General features: G+C 42.0%; 1 protein-coding gene across 7 annotated transcripts in view; it reads left to right on the top strand.

The window, feature by feature from the left end:
- The window catches only part of PALLD (palladin, cytoskeletal associated protein), a 449,105-nt gene that overhangs the window by 316,348 nt on the left and 111,907 nt on the right, over positions 1–20,850 (top strand). The window lies entirely within an intron of this gene.

Here is a 20,850-nt window from a genome sequence, read left to right as displayed (position 1 = left end):
CATCTCACCCCAAATCAGACTGCCTCAGAAGGAAGGGTAGAGAGTATTTAAGTGAGACTACCTGAGTTTGAATCCTGGCTCTGCCACTCACTAGCATGTAACTTTGGCTAGAGATGACTGAACCCTTCTCTGAGTATCAGTTTCCCCATCTATAATGAGTGGGGTTGCTGGAAGGACAGAATGGATAAAGTGCCCGGTAAACACTGGGCATGTGGAACCCCATAAAGATCTGCACAGGAAGCGCATAGCTCATCTTTCCCCCACTCATTCGTTAACACCTACCCTGCGGTTCTGTTCTTTCACTGCAGTGGGTGAAATCCCAAATCTCATAGCTTTCCAGTAGCTTTCTGATAGACTTCTTCCCATCAGAAACAGATCATTCTCAGTATAGTAATTAAACCCTTGTGTGGTTCAGTAATCTAAACTTGGGTCTAGGCCGATGTGAAACCTCTCCCCACCCTCACACTATCCCAGGAAGGCTAAGTTCTGCCTGGGGCATCCACAAGGGAGGTTCCCCGTTGGCCTTCTCTCTGGCTCTCCCCAGCTCTCCAGGGGCTGTTTCTCTTCCTCCCCCTGCCAGATTGTCCTGCTGATGGAGTTCCTGTGATAATGACCCAGTAGGCTCCTTCCCAGGCCCACGTGGCCTGAGGTGAAACTCCTACACACCTGTGGCCTGTCCTCGGGCCGTGAGAGTGTCACCCTCTCCCACCTGCCTGAAATTCCAAGGGACTTACTCAAGCCCTTTAAAGGGTCCTCTTGAGGCCCCCCCCCACTTCACTGAAGGTGAGGGGAAAGCAACCACACACACACAAACACACACACACACCACACACACACAACACACACACACACAAACACACACAACACACACACACACAACACACACACACACAATACACACACACACACACACAACACACACACACACACACACACACACACACACACACCCCTCTGGCTGCCTCAACTCCTCTTTCACTAGCTGGAGGGATAATCAGTGGCCAGGCTGGCAGAACGGGTTTCTCACTCTGTGGACATAACCTCTAAGTCCATCTTTTAGTCCCTCAGTATGGTGGCTTAGCCCTCTCCTTCAGCAAGTGAGGTGTTCAGCATCTATTTTATTGCTCACAGCCTGTGGGGAATCAGCCAAAAGTAAGGCTGAAAGAATTGCCATGTAATATCTTTAACCCTGTGCTTAGTAAATAGTTAATGCTCAACGAATATTAGCAATCATTAGTAGAAGTAGTAGCAGTAGTAGTGTGTTTTCTTACGTTCTTCCTGTTTGGGCTACTGAAACAAACTATTATAGACTGGTGGCTTATAAATAATAGAAATGTATTTCTCCTAGTTCTGGAGGCTGGGAAGTGTCCTAGATCTAAGCACCAGCAGATTCGGCGTCTGCTGAGGGTTGTCTTCCTGCTTCATAGAACTGATCTCATCTGTGAGAGCTCCACCCTTGTGACATAATCACCTCTCAAAGGTCCCACCTCCTAAAACCATCACACTAGCAGTTAGGATTTCGACCTAAGAATTATAGGAACACACAAACATACAGTCTTTAGCAAAATCTCAAAATGCCTCCACAATATACAGCTTTACCAGCATTTGATAAGTACAGTTCCTGGGGGTGGTTTCGGTAACCCACTGTTGCGAAATCAATTTAAAGGTTCTTGAGTGGCAATTTGTAAATGAAATCAAAGAGTAAAAAAAAGAAGCCGGGCGCGGTGGCTCAAGCCTGTAATCCCAGCACTTTGGGAGGCCGAGGCGGGTGGATCACGAGGTCGAGATCAAGACCATCCTGGTCAACACAGTGAAACCCCGTCTCTACTAAAAATACAAAAAAAAAAATTAGCTGGGCATGGTGGCGCGTGCCTGTCATCCCAGCTACTCAGCAGGCTGAGGCAGGAGAATTGCCTGAACCCAGGAGGCGGAGGTTGCGGTGAGCCGAGATCGCGCCATTGCACTCCAGCCTGGGTAACAAGGGCGAAACTCTGTCTCAAAAAAAAAAAAAAAAAAAAAAAAAAGAAGAGAAAAATCAAGAATGCATAATACGTGTTGTTTTGTAAAATTTGTGATTTAAGATAAATAAGTATGTATCTGTTGTGATTTTAAATGTACATATTATATTGGTTACTGTCGACAAACTTTGAAAGGCTATATGGCATCCGAGGTGTTCCAGTCGTCCACCACAATGATTAATGTGAGAATCTTCCTGAAAATAGTTCAATGATTAATGTAGGAAAGTCTTCCTGAAAAAAGTTCCTGCATGGATGAGCTCTAAGAAATGAATCTAGAACATTCTATTCCCCACAGGTCTCTGCAGTGAATACAGTTAATTGGGAGCTAATCATAAACTGCTTTCTGTTTTTCCCTGATTGTTTATTTTTTGTTGTTGAGACAGGGTCTTGCTTTATCACCCAGGCTGGGGTGCAGTGCTGTGATTATAGTTCACTGCTGCCTCACGTTTCTGGGTGAGAATCCTCCCACCTCAAACTCCCCAGTAGCTGGGGCCACAGGCAGGCACCACCACACCTGGCTATTTTTTGTACTTACTTTTTATTTTTTATTTTTAATGTTTGTGGGTACTTGTTAGGTATGTATATTTATAAGGGTATATGAGATGTTTTGATACAGGCATGCAGTGCAAAATAATCACACCATGGAGAATGGGGTACCAATTCCCCTCTATCATTTATCCTTCGTGTTACAAACAATCCAGTTACATGCTTTTAGTTATTTTTAAATGTACAGTTAAGTTCATACTGGCTATAGTCACCCTGTTGCACAATCAAATGCTGAGTTTTCTTCGTTCTCCTAACTAGTTTTTTGTGCCCATCAACCACCCTCACCTCCTGCCTAGCCTCCCCACTGTCCTTCTCAGCTCTGACTAATTTTTTCTAATTTTTTTTCTGGAGACAGCGTCTGCCATCTTGCCCGGGCTGGCCTAATTGTCTCTTGAGAACAATTGTTCTATCCCCAAAATATAAGGAGGAGAGAAGACGTTTTACATTTCCAGTGATGCCCTCAGAGAGCCCAGTGCAAAGGAGACCACCAGTCAGTGCTGGCCAATGTCTGACATTCAGTTTGGCTGTTTCCTTGTCCTGTGATAGCTAACTGATCTTGCTGTGTCTTCTGCATGATTTGCACAGTTGGCAGTGATTAAGGTACACGAGGCTCAAAGGGAGTCCATCTGGCTTTCCACTGGGCCAGTTTTCTCGGGCCAGGATCTGAACCGTAGCCTATGCTTAATAAATATTTGTGAAATGAGTAAGAGCTTCCATCTATGAGAAGAAAACCACTGGTGGCTGATAAGGATTCAAATGGCGTGTCTCCTGTAAATGTCACAGAACTTCAATGCCATTAGGTACTTGAAGAGAAGTTTAAAATTATTCATATGCAGGAAATGAGATCATAGGATTTCTCATAAAAATGCCATTGGATCAAACGGAGGGGAAGGATACCACTTACCTTTGGATAGTAACAGCAAATTTGTTATAGAAAACACATTTTACTTTCCTTATCTGATCATTCAAGGTCATGTGAAGCTGAGTTAGAAAGAGCAAAGTACATTTTGTTCTGCCTGAACTGTCTCTAGTGAATAAAGTTACCCTGGACCTCATTATGAATACCTGGCCCGTTCTGCAAAAGCAATGAATATCACTTTAAGGAAGAAATTTTACTTACTTTATTTTCCAAGAAACTCACCAAATTGAGTTGTCTCTACTTTCCTTTCAAAACTATAAGTACAGTAGCAATGTCAGTTTACCTGTACCAATCTTTGAATATTTGAACATTTTTATCTTCAGAAAAATTACTTCACTTGAGGGAGACATAGTTGGATAAGCAAAGAAAAAGAATCAAATGACTTCCCATACTTTTGAACGGTCATAGGCTTGTTCTGAAATCCCTCTATCTATATCATCCCATCCTGTTTTTGACTTCTAATCTTCTTTACCAAATACTATGTAGCAGTATGTTGTGACTCACCCAGAAGTTGAGTATATTTAGACCACCATGACAATCTGATAGTATAAACAGAAGTACTCATCTGTCTGTTCATCATCATCCCACCCAGGGAGTTAATTCCTTATAAAGGAGTTTATCAGATCACCCCCAATTACATCACTTTGGGCTAATTTCATACCCAAGGAAATTTTAGGCATTTTTTGCCTTGGAAAAGAGTGGGTGCCTTATGAAAAAGAAACTAGATTTGTGAGATCCGGACTTAGGTTTCAAAGCTATGTCAGCTTTACTCTGAAGAGACAGCTAGGAAGAAGTGACAGTAACACAGAATTGCAGGTTCGTTTGGCAAGGTCAAACTACTCTGTATGTTAGCTTGCAAGAAAAAAAAGTTAATTTAAAAAACACCAGAGACCAAACGAGCAGTAGAACACACAGCTGGTTTAGCTCAGATTTTCATTTGTTGTATTGATCACTTTATTGACCCCCTCCTCTGCCACGTCGCCCCACCCCCACCGCCATACTCGCTTGCTCATTACCAAGCATATTCCCCCGGTATATTAATGTCATATTCAGTAAATCAGGAAATCTTGCAACTTCCCTTCTGATCCTAATCTGGCTATTTTTCTTGATTTCAGTGTCATCAAATCAGAACCAGACACTTTTGCTAAGGACTTTTATGAAAAGTCTGCCCAGTCACCCACTTTGTCCTGACCCTAGTAGAGCTGAGGCTCAGGGTTTGCAATGTAAGGAAATGTGGAGAACATTCCAGAATGCTTTCTCTGATCGGGATGTTTGATAAGACACCACACTTAATGTGTCCTCCACAGTCAGAGAGCCTTTTTCTTATCTAAAAGGCTCTGACATGTCAAAGGTAAGGCTACTATTTGGTAAACTCCTTTAAATAAGAATGCCACTAGAAGAGATTTAAATTATCTATAAAGAAATGAAAGTTGAAAAATGAAGAAGCTTTTGTTTGTTATGAAAAGTTGGTTTCAAGCTCAAAATTTTGCAAGTGTCATTTCCTGAGTTGCAGGAATACAGTAAAATTTATGCATTTATTTTAACATTACCAAAAAAAAAAAAAAAAAGTTGCTTGTGACTAAGGCATTTGGTAAAATTTTCTTACTGCTTCTGCTATAATATTGATTTATCTTTGGCTACTGAAACAAACATTAAGTATCTGCTGAAATGTTTTAAATTTTTTCTATATATACATATATATATATATATATATATATATATATATACACATATACATATATTCTGACTTATTTACTATAATAATTCATTGCTGCCCATGGTTCATGAAACTCGAACTGTCTCATTTGTTAAGGTGGGAGAGAATTCATAATGAATTCCTTGTACAGTGAAATTGTTCAGCAGGAAATGAAGAAAGAGGTGTTAAAAGAAAAACTTCACCCAAATTAAATTTAAAGGAGTTTTATTGAGCAACAAGCGAGTCATGAATCGGGCAGCCCGCAGAACAACAGCAGATTCAGAGAGACTCCAGGGGTGCCTTGTGGTCAGAACACATTTATAGACAAAAATAGTAAAGTGACGTCCAGGAATCAGATGTGAGGTGCAGAAACAGCTGGATTGGGTACATGGCAGTGTTTGCCTTATTTGAACACAGTTTGAACACTCAGCAGCATGTGAGTGGTTGAAGTAGGCTGCTGGGATTGGCCTGGACTCAACCACTGTTAGAGAGGTATACTATTAGACTGTCAATCTTGTCTACCTAAGTTAGGTTGCAGATCATCGACAAGGACTCAAATATAGAAGTACGGAGTCCTTCTCAGGCCATATTTAGTTTGTTTTAACAGAAGTAAAAGAGAAAACCCTTGGTCTTTGCTTCATCCAGGGTAGTCAGTTGGTTGGAAAGGTAACCAAACTCTTTCAGCATCAAAACATTTCTAACACAAATTCTTTAGGTCATACTGTTCCTACTCCTCTTGAACTTACAGGCAAATCCATGTTCACTTGTGCTTTTATTCAGATAACGAATTTAGGAATAGAGTTTGGAATGCAAGTCCCATAGCTTAGAAAAGATTGAGTACCTTACAATTCAGTATAGTTGTGGATTGCAATGATTTCTGTGCTCGTTAAGTAACTAAGATTTGTGTGTGCGTGCAAAAAGCACATGTAAAATAATTGAAAATCAGCACTTCTGTTTACTAGATGGGTTCCTGAAAGAGCATATGTAAATAAATTTTGGTATATCTGATGCTATATTCCTGTTAAGCTACTATGGTGATTATCTTAAACATTATATTCTTTTCCCTGAGGCAGAAAATGTAAACAATACATTCCCACAGATAACAACTATAACTGTTTCCTACAAATCTTTTCAAAAATGGTTCATGCATTTACGAGCATTTGTGTACTGTGTGGATTCATGCAGTTATATATAGGGTACCCTAAGGGATGATTTTTACATGAGGGCCTATGACACTTACATATTATTCTTAAGGGAATTAAAAGGTGGACAGTTTGTTGTCCCTAAAAAAAGGTACGTGAAGATCTATTTGCCTCTTATCAGAGGAAGGCTTCATATCTTGTAGTAAAGGAGAAAAATACAGCACGTTTGCTTTAAACGTTCCTCTTTTTATAAATAATACTCGCTAACTTTCATGCTTCTGTTTTAAAAGGAATTTCTTCCTTGTGCTATATACAAAAGTTGGTTCCAGGTGGATTAAACAAGACATAAAAAGATAATAAAGGAAAAGTCTGATAATTCAAGCAGTTCAAATAAAAAAATTCTGATCATCAAAAGGCCCCTTAAGGAGTATTAAAAGACAAGTCATAGAGTGGAAAATATCTGTAACTTGTGTAGACAACACTGAACCAGAAATATATGGGTTACAAATGGAATAAATAAAGAACTCATACAAATCAATTTTTAAAAGGCTACCAGGCAATAAAAAATAAATAAGTGAGAAGTAGAATAGCCACATCACCAAAGAGGAAATTCAAATTGTCAATAAACATGAAAAGATGTTCAACCTCATTAAGTAATAAAGAAAATATGAACTAAAGCAACAGAGATACCATTACGTACTCAGTTGGCAAAAATTTGAAAGTCTGGTAATACCAAGTTCTGGCAAGGATGTGAAGCAACAGGATATTTCATATACTGCCTGCAGGAGTATAAATTGGTAAAAACCACATTGGAAAAGAGTTTGGCACCATTTGACAAACCCAACGTTATGCAAACCCTACAACCTAGCAATTTCACTCTTGAGTACATTTCTGAAAGAAGTGCACATAGCAGCCTGCTCATCATCACCCCTAACTAAATACTCCAGAAGTCCATCAAAAGTAGAACAAATAAAGAAATTGTAGAGTAATTCAATTAAATACTATTCAGCAATTAAAGTAAATGAACTATAGCTAGACAAAACAAATCTTACACACATGATACAGAACAAACTGTACAGACAAAGGAATACCTAGAATAGGATTCCACTGACGGAAAGCTGAAAAAGGAGGCAGAAACCAAGTACCTTGTTCAGAGATGTATAACTGAATAGTAAAGTTAGAAAAGCAAGGAAATGATAACTCTGCAAGTCAGGATTGCAGTTCTTCTGGGAAATCTAGGGGCATGCAGGGGAAGGCACACACAGGAATCTTCTATTCTGTTTATTTTTTATGTTTTGTTTTTTACCTGAGCAGTGGTTAATCTGGGTGTTTGCTCTATAACTCTTTATTAAACTGTAATTTAAAAAAAAAAAAAGACATGCAGATAGAAATTATCTTAGATGATTGCAAGAGAATGACCTACCCCAAAGCCCCCCAGATAAAGTAGGAGATCACTAAGAATCCATACCAAGGAAAGTCATTAAAGGGGTTAAGATGCCTCTCCTTTTGTGATTAACACCCCATTGGGTTGCAGAGGCATTGCTGGGTGTCAGGGAACCCGTCTGCTCCTCAGCTCATCGCCCCAGAAATAACTCCAGCTCTAGGACATGGTCCATGTGAACAAATGAAGAATCTCTCCTTTAGCCAGAGCGTGAGAGTGGCATAGGTAAGAACTTGCTAATGCTCGGCTCTGCCATTTTCTTAGTGATTTGAAGGAGTTCTAATTGCGAGACAAGCTGGGAAAAGAGGCCCAGCCATGTCCCGTGAAGAGGAAGCGAACATGGAATTGGTTTAGCAGCTAGCAGCCTCAGCCACAATCACTTTGTGCACTCCCCACATGAGGGTGTGAGAGCCTGCAAAATTGGGGAGTTACTTCTCAGGAATGCTCTGTGAATGAGGAAAAACTGCTGCCTCTTTTATCTGTGTAGTCAACTTCATGGCCTAAATTCTAGAGTCTGCTCACATAGCTAGAGTTTAGTGACCAAGCACCACCAACCAAGAGATACTACTTAACAACAGGATTGCTTAAACAAATCTACCTGATCTATGAAACCTGATCTGTGAGTGAGCTTTCTGGCTCACTCGGAGATATGAACTTTACACCCACTGAAAATTGTCCCAGGACTGGATAAAGAAAACATGGTACCTATACACCATGGAATACTATGCAGCCATAAAAAAGAATTAAATCATGTCCTTCACAGCAACATGGATGGAGCTGGAGGCCATAATCCTAAGTGAATGAAGACAAGAATAGAAAATCAAATGTTGCATGTTCTCACTTTCAAGTTAAACATTGAGCACATATGGACCCAAATATGGGGAAATAGAACTGCAGACTCTGGGAGGTGGTGGGGAGAGGCCATGGGCTGAAAACTGTCCTGTGGGGTACTAGCTTCACTATATGGGTGCAGTATACCCATGTCATAAACACAAATATGTACTCCCTGAATCTAAAGTAAAAGTCAAAAAATATTTTAAAAAGAAAATTGTTGGGAGGCTGAAGTGAGAGGACTGCTTGAGCCCAGAAGTTGGAGACCAGCCTGGGCAACATAGAAAGACCCTGTCTCTACAAATAATCAAAAAAATCATACATGCCTGTAGTCTCATCTACTGGGGAGGCTGAAGTGGGAAGATGGCTTGAGCGTGGCATTTCAAGGCTGCAGTGAGCTGTGATGGCGCCACTGCCCTCCAGCCTGGGTGACAGAGTGAGACCCTCCCTGTCTCAAAAAAAAAAAGAAAATCGTCCCAGGAATTTAAAAAATTTTCACTTTGGCTCTCTCATGTGCAGTAACCGTGAGGGTTGAAAGGACAGTGTCAGGGCTCCAGGTCCTTAGAGAGCGCGCTGTTGACTTTGGCGTGGGAGAGGACTTCTGTGCGCACCGGTGTCCGAAGTGTGTTGTCAGCGGAAGCTAATTTACACCCTGTGCTGGGCTGAGACGTTGCCTGTTTGGAGCTGTTTTTCCTGCGGCTGAGGGATTCCTGGGAATGCTGTTCCAGCATGTCTCTCTGCTGGTGAGCTGCTGCTATCTTTTTCTTTTCCATTTACAGTTTAGAGCTGTTCCAGCTGTAAACAGGCCTGACTTTTTACATTATTACTCACTCGCTGTGGGAACAATGTATGTTAATGGCATACGTATTGCCCTGGAGAGTACTGCCCCAAACAGACCCAGGTTCAAAATGTATCCTCCAAGATTTAACTTTTCTGATAAAAGAAAGAGCTATGTTCCTTCTGTGTCAATATATTAACCCTGAAACTAACAGGAGGCACTTCACAGCTCATTAGTGAGGCCCCTGGAATATGGCCCCATATGTTTGCCCACAAGTTGATATAAGCCAGAAACCAGTTGCTTTTTAACCTATGTGGTGAGATCTTGTCAAGGAACTACAAAATAGATGTTTCTAAGGAGAATCTTTAGATTTTCAAGCCCATTATTCAGTATGTGGTGGTTTAAAAAAATTCAACAGTTGTACCTAAAGTGCCTTCTCATCCTAAGAGTCTGCCTCTGGCGGTACGTGATGTCTCTGGTTCATGGTGATGACAAAAGTGGATGCAAAAGTAAACAAATAGCCCCCATCATCCCATCTGGGCAGCAGCCCTGGGCAGTGACAGCTAAACAGTTGCAAAGACCTGTTTTTAGAGGCGTGTACCCATACCTGACCTACTGTTATGTAAGCATGGAAATTAGTATTTCTATTGGCTTTAATTAAGTAAATATGACAGTTTGGTCCACATCATCGAATCTCTGTCCATATTCTAAAACTCTTTTCACCACAAGAGTTTCGTATTCAGAGTAAGCATGGGTAGATGTACATTTTCTCTGTGAACGAAAAGAACTAGGTGGTGCTCATTTTATTTCAAGAGTTCCAAAAGTGAGAACATTAGTCAAAAACTTGAGGTGGGAGGCTGAATTCCCTCTGCTGTGTATTTGAAGGGTTAGTGTTGAATAGGTCATAAGCATTTCCTGAGTCTATAGGCTGAATTTCTAATAGGGTTTCCTTAGTAACCTTTCTCTTAAAGAATGTGAGATTTAAGGTAAGCTTTGCTTTAAGATTTGAGGTAAGCTTTGCTCGAGACCTTTGTCTCTCGGAGGGAGAGACTTGAGCCCTAAAACTGGTTAGAAGGACACACGAGAAGAGAGAAAATAAAACTATTTAAGGAATTTTTTACTCTCATTTTAGGCCTGAAGCAGGCTTTCCTTTGCTTGGTCCAATCCAATGCTCAAATTGGCTGAATTTCCTCTGAGGTTATATTCAAACTGACTTTCACAGTTCTCAGCATGCAGGGCTCTTCCACCCACCCCTAAACTCCTACGTGCTTGTCCTTATAGAGACCTCCTTTGTGAACTAAGAAGCCCCCGACTCCCCTGCTACAGAGGTCATTGCTTTGGCCTTACCTGTTTTACCTCCTGTTAAGTTACAGCACTTAGCATCTTACAATTAGAGGTGGTAGTTTTCCCTGCTTCTCTAGAATGTGAGATTCTTAAAGGCAGGGATTTTTATCTCATTTATTAGATTTGTATTGCATGTACCTGGCCCAGTGTCCAGCACAGCATAGTAGATATCAACTAATGTTCTCTGTGTAGTCCTTTGATGATATGGTTGGCTATGTCACTACCCAAATCTCATATTGAATTGTAATCCTGGTGGGAGGTCATTGAATCGTGGGGCTGGACTCGTGATAGTGGGTAAGTTCTCAGTTGATCTGGCCATTTAAAAGTGTGTGGCGCTTCCCTCTTTGCACTCTCTCACTCCGGCCCCACCATGGTAAGACATACTTGCTTCTCTTTCACCCTTCCGCCATGACTGTAAGTTTCCCGAGGCCTGCCGCCCATGCAACCAGCTTCCTATACAGCCTGTGGAACTGTGAGTCAATTAAACCTCTTCTTCATAAATGACCCAGTCTAGGGTAGTTCTTTACAGCAGTGTGAGAATGGACTCATACATTTGAGATTCAATCACCGATCATTTTTAACATACAGAATCAGGCTGTTATTCACCTATTATTGTTTACTCTTAACTGAGTAAAAATGTAATATAGACATACATTGCATTACTTTACATTATATTACTTCAGCTGGGAGAAGTGGTCATTTAGCATAGATCCTTTTTGTCAAGCAGTAGTTCATTTGAAGAATGTTTTTTAAAAGTAAAATATTTGTTCTTATTTTCCTGGAGCTTGCAACCTATTTGGGCTGACAAGATGCATAGATATGTGTGAATATATATGTATACATTTGTGTGTATAAACATGTGTATGCACACACGACTACACATATACATATATGCAGTTTCACTTATTCTTTCAACAAACGCATATTGAATGTTAAACACGTGCTGGGAGCTAAAGAAAGCAAACTAAGTACAAGTCAGAAGATACGAATGGGCATGGAATTTGCTGCAGTGATGAGGAGATTCACAAGACCAAAGGCTTGAGGGGAAAAATTCGGGAGCCAATAAAAAGCTATGAGGACACACACACACACACACACACACAAAGGTGAGTGATACTCAGTTTAACCTAATTCAACAAGCGCTTCTTGATTTCTGATTGTATAGAAAGTACTGTGCAACATACTGAGACTTATTCAGAGACTTTTTTATTCTTTATTTATTTTATTTATTTTATTTATTTATTTATTTTTTTTTTTGAGACGGAGTTTCGCTCTTGTTGCCCAGGCTGGAGTGCAATGGCGCGATCTCGGCTCACCGCAACCTCCGCCTCCTGGGTTCAGGCAATTCTCCTGCCTCAGCCTCCTGAGTAGCTGGGATTACAGGCACGCGCCACCATGCCCAGCTAATTTTTTTAGTATTTTTAGTAGAGACGGGGTTTCACCATGTTGACCAGGATGGTCTCGATCTCTTGACCTCGTGATCCACCCGCCTCGGCCTCCCAAAGTGCTGGGATTACAGGCCTGAGCCACCGCGCCCGGCCTTATTTGTTTATTTTTGAGACAGTGTTTCACTCTTACTGCTCAGGCTGGAGTGCAGTGGCATGATCTCAGCTCACTGCAACTTCTGCCTCCTGAGTTCAAGTGATTCTCCTGCCCCAGCCTCTAGAGTAGCTGGGACTACAGGTATGTGCCACCACGCCCAGCTAATTTTGTATTTTTTGTAGAGATGGGGTTTCCCCATGTTGATCAGGCTGGTCTCAAACTCCCAACCTCAGGTGATCCACCAGCCTCAGCCTCCCAAAGAGTTGGGATTACAGGCGTGAGCCACTGCGCCCAGCCTTGTTTTTCCTTTGAGGTGGAGTTTTGCTCCCGTTGCCCATGCTGGAGTACAGTGGTGCCATCCCAGCTCACGGCAACCTTCACCTCCCAGGTTCAAGTGATTCTCCTGCCAGGGCCTCCAGAATAGTTGGGATTACAGGCATGCAGCACCATGCCCAGCTAATTTTTGTATTCTTAGTAGAGACGGGGTTTCACCATGTTGGCCAGTCTGGTCTCAACTTCCTGACCTCAGGTGATCCACCAGCTTCAACCTCCCAAAGATCTGGGATTACAGGTGTAAGCCACCATGCCTGGCCCAGAGCTTTTGTTTTAAGAGATGATTTAGAGTATCAAGAGCTAGCAGTCCAGTGGGAAAAACAAAACACATCTCATATCTGTAATATAAGTATCATATATCCCAGTAAGCCCATGAAAATATAAGAGGAAAATATAATATATATGAGACTATAAGGGGAAATATACTAATATATACAAAAATATAAAGGGAAAATATATTAATATGTATGTAACACTATAAAGAGAAATATAAATTCCTTCTGAAAAAAATCTGACTTCATGGAAGAGGGAGATTTTGAGCTAGGTGTTTGTTTGTATTAGTCAATTTCTCACACTGCTATGAAGAACTACCTGAGACTGGGTCATTTGTGAAGAAAAGAGGTTTAATTGACTCACAGTTCTGCAGGCTGTATAGGAAGCATGACTCGGAGGCTTCTGGAAACTTACAATCACTGGCAGAAGGCGAAGGGGAAGCAAGCACATCTTACCATGTCAGAGCAGGAGAGAGAGGGAGCAAAGGGAGGAAGTACTACACACTTTTAAACCACAAGATCTCGTGAGAACTCACCACCACGAGAACAGCAAAGAGGAAATCCACCCCCATGACCCAATCACCTCCCACCAGGTCCCTCCCTACCATGGGGAGTTATAATTCGGCATGAGATTTGGGTGAGGACACAAAGCCAAAACATCTGTGTGAAAGTTGAGTAGCTACGTAAGAGGAAGCACATCCAGAGAAGTTTCATGTGAAGTATTGCATTAGTCAGTTTTCACGTTGCTCATAGAGACATACCCAAGACTGGGCAATCTGCAAAAGAAAGAGGTTGATTGGTCTTACAGATCCATGTGGCTGGGGTGGCCTCACAATCATAGTGGAAGGTGAAAGGCACCTCTCACATGGCTGCAGCATGAGAGAGAATGAGAGCCAATCAAAACAAGTTTCCTCATACCAAACCATCAGATCTCCTGAGAACAGTATGGAGGAAACGGCCCCCATGACTCAATTATCTCCTACTGGGTCCCTCCCACAATACGTGGGAATTACGGGAGTACAATTCAAGATGAGATTTGGGTGAGAACACAGCCAAACCATATCAAGTGTATAAGCAGGCTAGGGGTTTTAAGCATTTGCAGCGGGGTGCACTACAATCTTTTGAACCAGGCGATGAAAAAATGTCCTCTTACTGGTTTAAACACAGTGTCATTTTTATATACCCTATGTCTAATACATCCAGTTGTGGATCGGTTTCTTTTACTGCCGTTTCTCATTCACTTTACAGGGAGTGGTCTGTGATTAGCTTCTTCACCTTAGGCCAGTCTTGCTTTCAAGAGGCCAAGAAAACTGAAGCTCATTCTCTAGCTTCTGAGAAATTCCCTCAGGGTAAAACAGCTTTGAGTGCTCTGCTTCCCACTCTGTGTTCTCACTTTTATTTAAATTTCCCCTTATAAATCCTCCTTCTTCTTTTTTTGTTTGTTTGTTTGTTTTGTTTTTGAGGGACAGGATCTCACCCTGTTGCCCAGGCTGGAGGGCAGTGGTTGGAAAGATATTTCTGGAACTCAGAGGAGAGGTTAAGACTAAAGACATATTTTAATTATCCACCTAGAGAGAAGCATAAGGCCATAAGAAAGAAGAACTGCTCCAGTCTCAGACTGAGAACAGAGGAGGGCAAAAGGCTGACTCTGGAAAATGTCTATATTTGAGAACCAGACATGGGGCTGGGCGCGGTGGCTCATGCCTATAACCCCAGCACTTTGTCAGGCCAAGGTGAGCAGATCACTTGAGGTCAGAAGTTCGAGACCAGCCTGGCCAACATGGTGAAACCCCATCTCTATTAAAAATAGAAAAATTATCCAGACATGGTAACGGGTGCCTGTAATCTCAGCTACATGAGAGGCTGAGGCATGAGAATTGCTTGAACCCAGGAGGTAGAAGTTGCGGTAAGCCGAGATTGCACCACTGCTCCAGCCTGGGTGACAGAGATTCTGTTTAAAAAAAAAAAAAAAAGTATCAGACGTGGGGAAAAATGGAGTTGGTGAACACAACTAATTCAGAGTAGTCAGGGAGGTATTAATAGGAGGGTGGGGAGAACGGAATGTGGGGGTAAGCAGTGCAGGCAGCCTCTGAGGAAGACAGGGCTCATTCTTAAGATTAACATTCTGAAAATATTAAGGGGGAGCACTAGAAAGAGGGGTTAGATTTGGTGTCTCCGTGCCTGCTGAGGACGTTTTCAGGTATTTTGGTACAATTTGAGGGAAAGAAGCAAGATTGTAAGAGGTTGAGAGAAGAATGGGAAAAGAGCATGTAAAGACCACGTTTTAAAAACATTTGATGATGAATGGAAAGAGAGACAATGACCTGGTGATCAAGGAAGGTCACTGAAAGATGTTCTTAGCTTAAGAGAACTTTGTAAGGAGCCCATTGACAAGAGAAGGAGATTTGAAGATTGAAAATTCAAGATAGGCCAAGAGTGGTGTCTCACACCTGTAATCCCAGCACTTTGGGAGGCCGAGGCTGGTGAATCACTTGAGGTCAGGAGTTCAAGACCAGCCTGGCCAACATGGTGAAACCCCATCTCTACTAAAAATACAAAAAATTAGCCAGGCATCCTGGCAGACACCTGTAATCTCAGCTACTTGGGAGGCTGAGGCAGGAGGATTGCTTGAATCCAGGAGGTGATGGTTGCAGTGAGCCGAGATTGCACCACTGCACTGCAGCCTGGGCAAGAAGAACGAGACTCTGTCTCCAAAGAAAAGAAAAGAGAATTTAAGATAGCAAAAGTATGATAGTTATATGTGGACCCTGGAGGCATCTGGAAGGAAGGGAACCATGAACACAAGTTGAGGCTTGGGTAGTATTTCAAGGGAATGGAAACACTTCCCTTCCATAGTCAGAGCTTAAGGATGAAAAAAATCGAGTGCTCACAGGTCAGATACCAAAGCTCTCCTAGATAGAATGTTGAAAGACACGAGATTTGGTGGCTCAACGAGAATGGGAGAGAACAGCAGCATTTATGAGACTGAATCCTCTAAGGAATTAACTTTGCATCCAAAAAACTAGTAAGATTGTGGACAACCAAACGAGATAGAATTGCCTGGATTCGTGATTCAGCCTAAGTGTAAAGTCCTGTGACATCCCAAACATCTTCTGCAGGATGCGCTGTCTTGGTGTTTTTTCAGCACTGCCTTCACACCTGCGTTCCCTTTCCTTCTGTTCTCTCACAGCACCTGGCTGTTTTGGAGTTGAATTGTGTGTGTCTACTTAGAGGGAAAGATTCCTATTTTGATTCTCTTTTGTCATAAGTAGATAAGGAAGTGTAGTTTTAATCAGGTATTCAAAAAATGTTTACTGATGGCTGGGCGTGATGGCACATGCCTGTAATCTCAGCACTTTGGGAGACCAAGGTAGGAGGATCTCTTGAGTCCAGGAGTTTGGGACCAACCTGGACAATATAGTGAGACCTTGTCTACAAATTATTATTTTTTAATTAGCCAGGGCATAGTGGCATGTGCCTGTAGTCCCAGCTACTCAGGAGACTGAGGCAGGAGGATCACTTGAGCTCATGAGGTAGAGGCTGCAGTGAGCCATAATTGCAATTGCACCACTGCAGAGTAGCCTTAGTGACCAAGACACACACTCTCTCTCTCTCTCTCTCTCTCTCTCTCTCTCTCTCTGTCACACACACACACACACAGTTTATTAAATTGAGAGAAACAGGAAATTTTGGATATTATGGTTCCCTCTGTTCAGTGTAGGATATTAGGGGCGTCAAATGGCAGTATAAAAACCAAATCAAAATAGTAGGTGAAGGTGACAGTCCTACCCTGGCCTGCTTCCTGAAAGTCTATTGAATGAGATGAGAATGGTGGTTGCTATGGAGCTGCTTCGGGACTTCTGTTTGACAATATAGAAAAGGCCAAAAATATAAAGCAGGACGCCAAACAGTGGAACAATCTATTTCCATAAAAGAAGAGAACACGGGGTGAGAGTGGTTATGATGACTGATGAGAAACATATTAATAAATGGCTTTCTAAAACTCTTCTTATTCTCTTAGATCAGCGAGACAAAGACTAGACTTTGGCGTCAGGGAAATTAACCACAAATTGTGGCCTGGAGCCAATTAAGAGCCAAGCAAGGATTGTTCCCAACCCCCTTGTCCAAGATTGGCCTCTTTAGAAATACCTCAGTCCAGACGATTAGTAAGGGGTATCCAGGACTCGCGAAGAATCCCTGCTTTCTGTTGGTCACTTCAGAAAGGTGGTTAGCTTAAGTCAGTTGGTTGAGGCATTGTGTACACAGAAGGGTCTCCCTTGCGCCTCTTATGGGGCAATTACAGAATCTGTGAAATAGGGCCCATCTGCAAGGACAGACCAGGAGCGCAGCATTTGTGGAACAGGGAGTTTGGCAGAAAGTTTAGCAAAGAAGCCTCCAGGATGGCAATCTGAGTCACGGCCAGATGTTGGTGGAGAATGCATCTCCAGCACATTGCTGTGATGATTTAAGTTACACACTTTCTCCTGCTTGCTAATTTGCAAAGATTTTCCATCTCAGGAGACATTTCTGCAGCTCTTCCTAAGAGTGAAGATATTCTGAGCATGTTATATTTACAACTAGGCCTCCTTGAAGAGTATTGAGATTCAGAATCAAATTTGGAAAAGCAGCCTTCAATTATACTCATTCACGTGAAGTTTTTTTTGTTTTGTTTTGTTTTTGTTTTTGTTTGAGACAGAGTCTCGCCCTGTCGCCAGGCTGGGGTGCAGTGGCGCAATCTCAGCTTACTGTAACCTCTGGCTCCCAGGTTCAAGTGATTCTCCTGCCTCAGCCTCCCAAGTAACTGGGATTACAGGTGTACACCACCACGCCCAGTTAATTTTTGTATTTTTAGTAGAGACAGGGTTTCAAAATGTTGGCCAGGATGGTCTCGATTTCTTGACCTCGTGATCTGCCCACCTCAGCCTCCCAAAGTGCTGGTATTACAGACATGAGCCACCACACCCTGCCTCACATGAAGTTTTATCATGAAGAGTGTATGTGTGTGTGTCTCTTTTTGCATTTGAAACTAAAGTGGGAAAGCTTGTGGCAATTATTTTCCTTCTTTCCCCATCCGAACCTGGACCATAAATGTGGGCATGGAAATTAGAGTGAAGCCTAAAAACTGTATTGGTCCCCAGCCCCGATTTTGAGTCATCAGCCCAATCCCAGGCTCTTTGAAAGAATGCTGGGCCTCGGCTGAGGGACCTCCCCAGAGGCAAATCAGTGGTTGGAGTGCTGCTGCAGAAGAGCTCAGCATCCCTGTGGTTCTTTAAGTCTGGAATTTTTCTTTCTTTAGAAAAAGTTAATTTTGGACGTGGTGGTGGGGGGAATGAATTTGAATCTGTTTTCTACCATGTTCGAAGACCAAGGTGATATATTTTTTCCTCAAATAAATATAACTCCCAGCAAAGATTGAAGCCTGTAAAAGGTAAGGAGGAGGTGAAATGATAAAAGTATTATTGACGTGAGTGGAATCATAGAATTTAACTTGGCTTCTTTACATCCAAGAGAGTGCTCTTCACTCCACGTCATGCCGAACCCTTTCCTAGTTAAACAATGGGTATAAAAGAAGAGCTTTTCATGTGTCTCTTCCCCTGCTTCAGAGCAAGGCAGTTATAGAACAACAACAACCACAACAACAACAAAAATAGTGTTATCTGGGCCGGGCGAGGTAATACAGTGCTCACGCCTGTAATCCCAGCACATTGGGAGGCCGAATCATGAGGTCAGGAGTTCAAGACCAGCCTGGCCAACATTGTGAAATCCCGCCTCTACTAAATACAAAAGTTCACTGGATATGGTGGTGCCTTCCTGTAATCCCAGCTACTCAGGAGGCTGAGGCAGGAGAACTGCTTGAACCAGGACCTAGGAGGTGGAGGTTGCAGTGAGGCAAAATCGTGCCACTGTACTCCAGCCTGGGCTACAGAGTGAGACCCCATCTCAAAAAAAAAAAAAATAGCATTATCTGATTGATCAGTTGGTTGATTTTAGAGACAAGATCTTGCTCTGTCACCGAGGCTGGAGTGCAGTGGTGTGATCATGGCTCACTACAGCCTTGAACTCCTGGACTCAAGCAATCCTCCCACCTCAGCCTCCTCAGTAGCTGGGACTACAGGCACATGCCACCACACCCAGCTAATTTTTTTAAAATGTTTTAGAGTTGGGGGGGGTCCCACTGTGTTGTCCAGGCTGGTCTTGAACTCCTGGCCTCAAGTGATCCTCCTGCCTCAGCCTCCCAAGTAGCCAGGATTACAGATTGAGCTGCTGTATGATTATGTCTCGCATAATTCGATATATTTTAAATGGTAAACTTGATCTGTATAATATTTGGATTTCCCCCAATAAACAAAATCCTTCATTAAGTTTTGAAAGGCTATTATAACCAAATAATGTGTGCATAAGAAACCTTCTCCACACATCTCTGAGACCCTCCTCATTATGGAACCTCACAGCATCTGAGTCCGGGGAAGATGAGAGTGGGAGGAAGGTCAGGGATGGGAAACAGAAAGAGTCAAGTTAAAGTAAACTCTGAATGCAATAGAGAGAGTGGGATGAAGCAATAGCAAAAAAATGTATTTAGACGCTGTCAGTAATACGTTTTGCCAGCATTTTTGAGATGTTCCAAAGCAGTCTCAGAGAGTTTGAGACTAATCCCAAGAAAACAAAGAGAAAGGTTGTATCTAAGCCTAAAATTTTGGCTGAACTTGGAAATTATCAGTGTGAAGACCACACACCAGAAATATAAGAACCAACTCTTCTTAAAGTTTGGGGGTTTAGATTTGGGAAAGTTATTTGAAATCACTTCAATCTACCAATTCCTGATTTTTTTGCACTGAGGATTAAAATTCTGAATCCCTCAATTTATGTATCAAATCTGTCTTATTAGCAGTGCAGGGACAATGAGAGTGGAAATGCATTAACTAATAGACTATGTGGCCTGTCTTGATCAACTGTATAATTTCTGTTAGGATGACACTGAACCATGTTGGGAATTCTGATTTAAAATGAGGTCTGTGCTTTATAGATGTGGAAAGTAAGATTCATAGGATGAAATGACTTCCTCAAAAGTGGCATAACTGCATTGCAGCAAAAATAGCAGGAGAGTGCGGGTCTCCAAGCCCAGTCTTGGACTAGGTTCTTGATTCTAGCAGTTGTCCGGTGATACTTCCCAAGGAACTGGGCTGAAAGTGAGCAGCGATGGTCTTTCCCAAATCTCTATCATGTTCTCCATTTAAAATTTTTCTCTATAAAACAATGAATGTTTTACTCTTTTAGTGACCTCTGCTATTTTTCTTTAAGAACAAGATGAATGAGCAAATGTAAGCATTTTTAAATTAACTTGGAAGAACCTTGACAGATGTCATTTCTCATGGACACATGATTGTAGCGGTTTCAATATTGTAGGCATACACTAGCATCATTTTCCTTTAGCAGAATTGCTTGGTGCTCCTGTATTAGAATGAAGTATAACAGTGTGCAAACAGTCCCAACTTCATGTGCTCTAAAACCTAAAAAGTTTGAACCCACAAGCCTTGTTGTAAGACACATCCAGGCTCGTTAAGATTCTAACCAGTGGAAACAGTTGAAAGTATATTTGTCATTTACACCCTGCCTATATCCGAGAAGGATTTGCGTCTTCCTTCAACAAGAATGCATCCAAGCCAGTCTCAAACGGTCCTAAATAAAAAAGGGAAATACACTTTGGGAATTTCATAAGCTGAACGCTATTTCCACAGTGGTCACCATGGTGAACACAAATAAGCAAAATCGACTCAATGGTAACAAGGCAGGGAGAGAATGTGCTTCCTATAGGATTTGATCTGCTGCTTATTCTGATGAAAGTGATCACTGTAAAGGTTGGTTGCAGTGGCGAGCCCAATGCCTGATCAATTACAGGGCTGTAGGAATTAACATAGGGGACAAGGGAAGGTGCAGACCATTTTGGGTGGCTAAAGGAGAAATAATCCTGAGTGATAGGATATCCTGTA

This window comes from Saimiri boliviensis, chromosome 3, assembly GCF_048565385.1.
Source record: "Saimiri boliviensis isolate mSaiBol1 chromosome 3, mSaiBol1.pri, whole genome shotgun sequence".
Taxonomy (NCBI): Eukaryota; Metazoa; Chordata; class Mammalia; order Primates; family Cebidae; genus Saimiri; species Saimiri boliviensis.
Note: the sequence above shows the minus strand (reverse complement) of the source record. Positions and strands in the feature narration are given on the sequence as shown.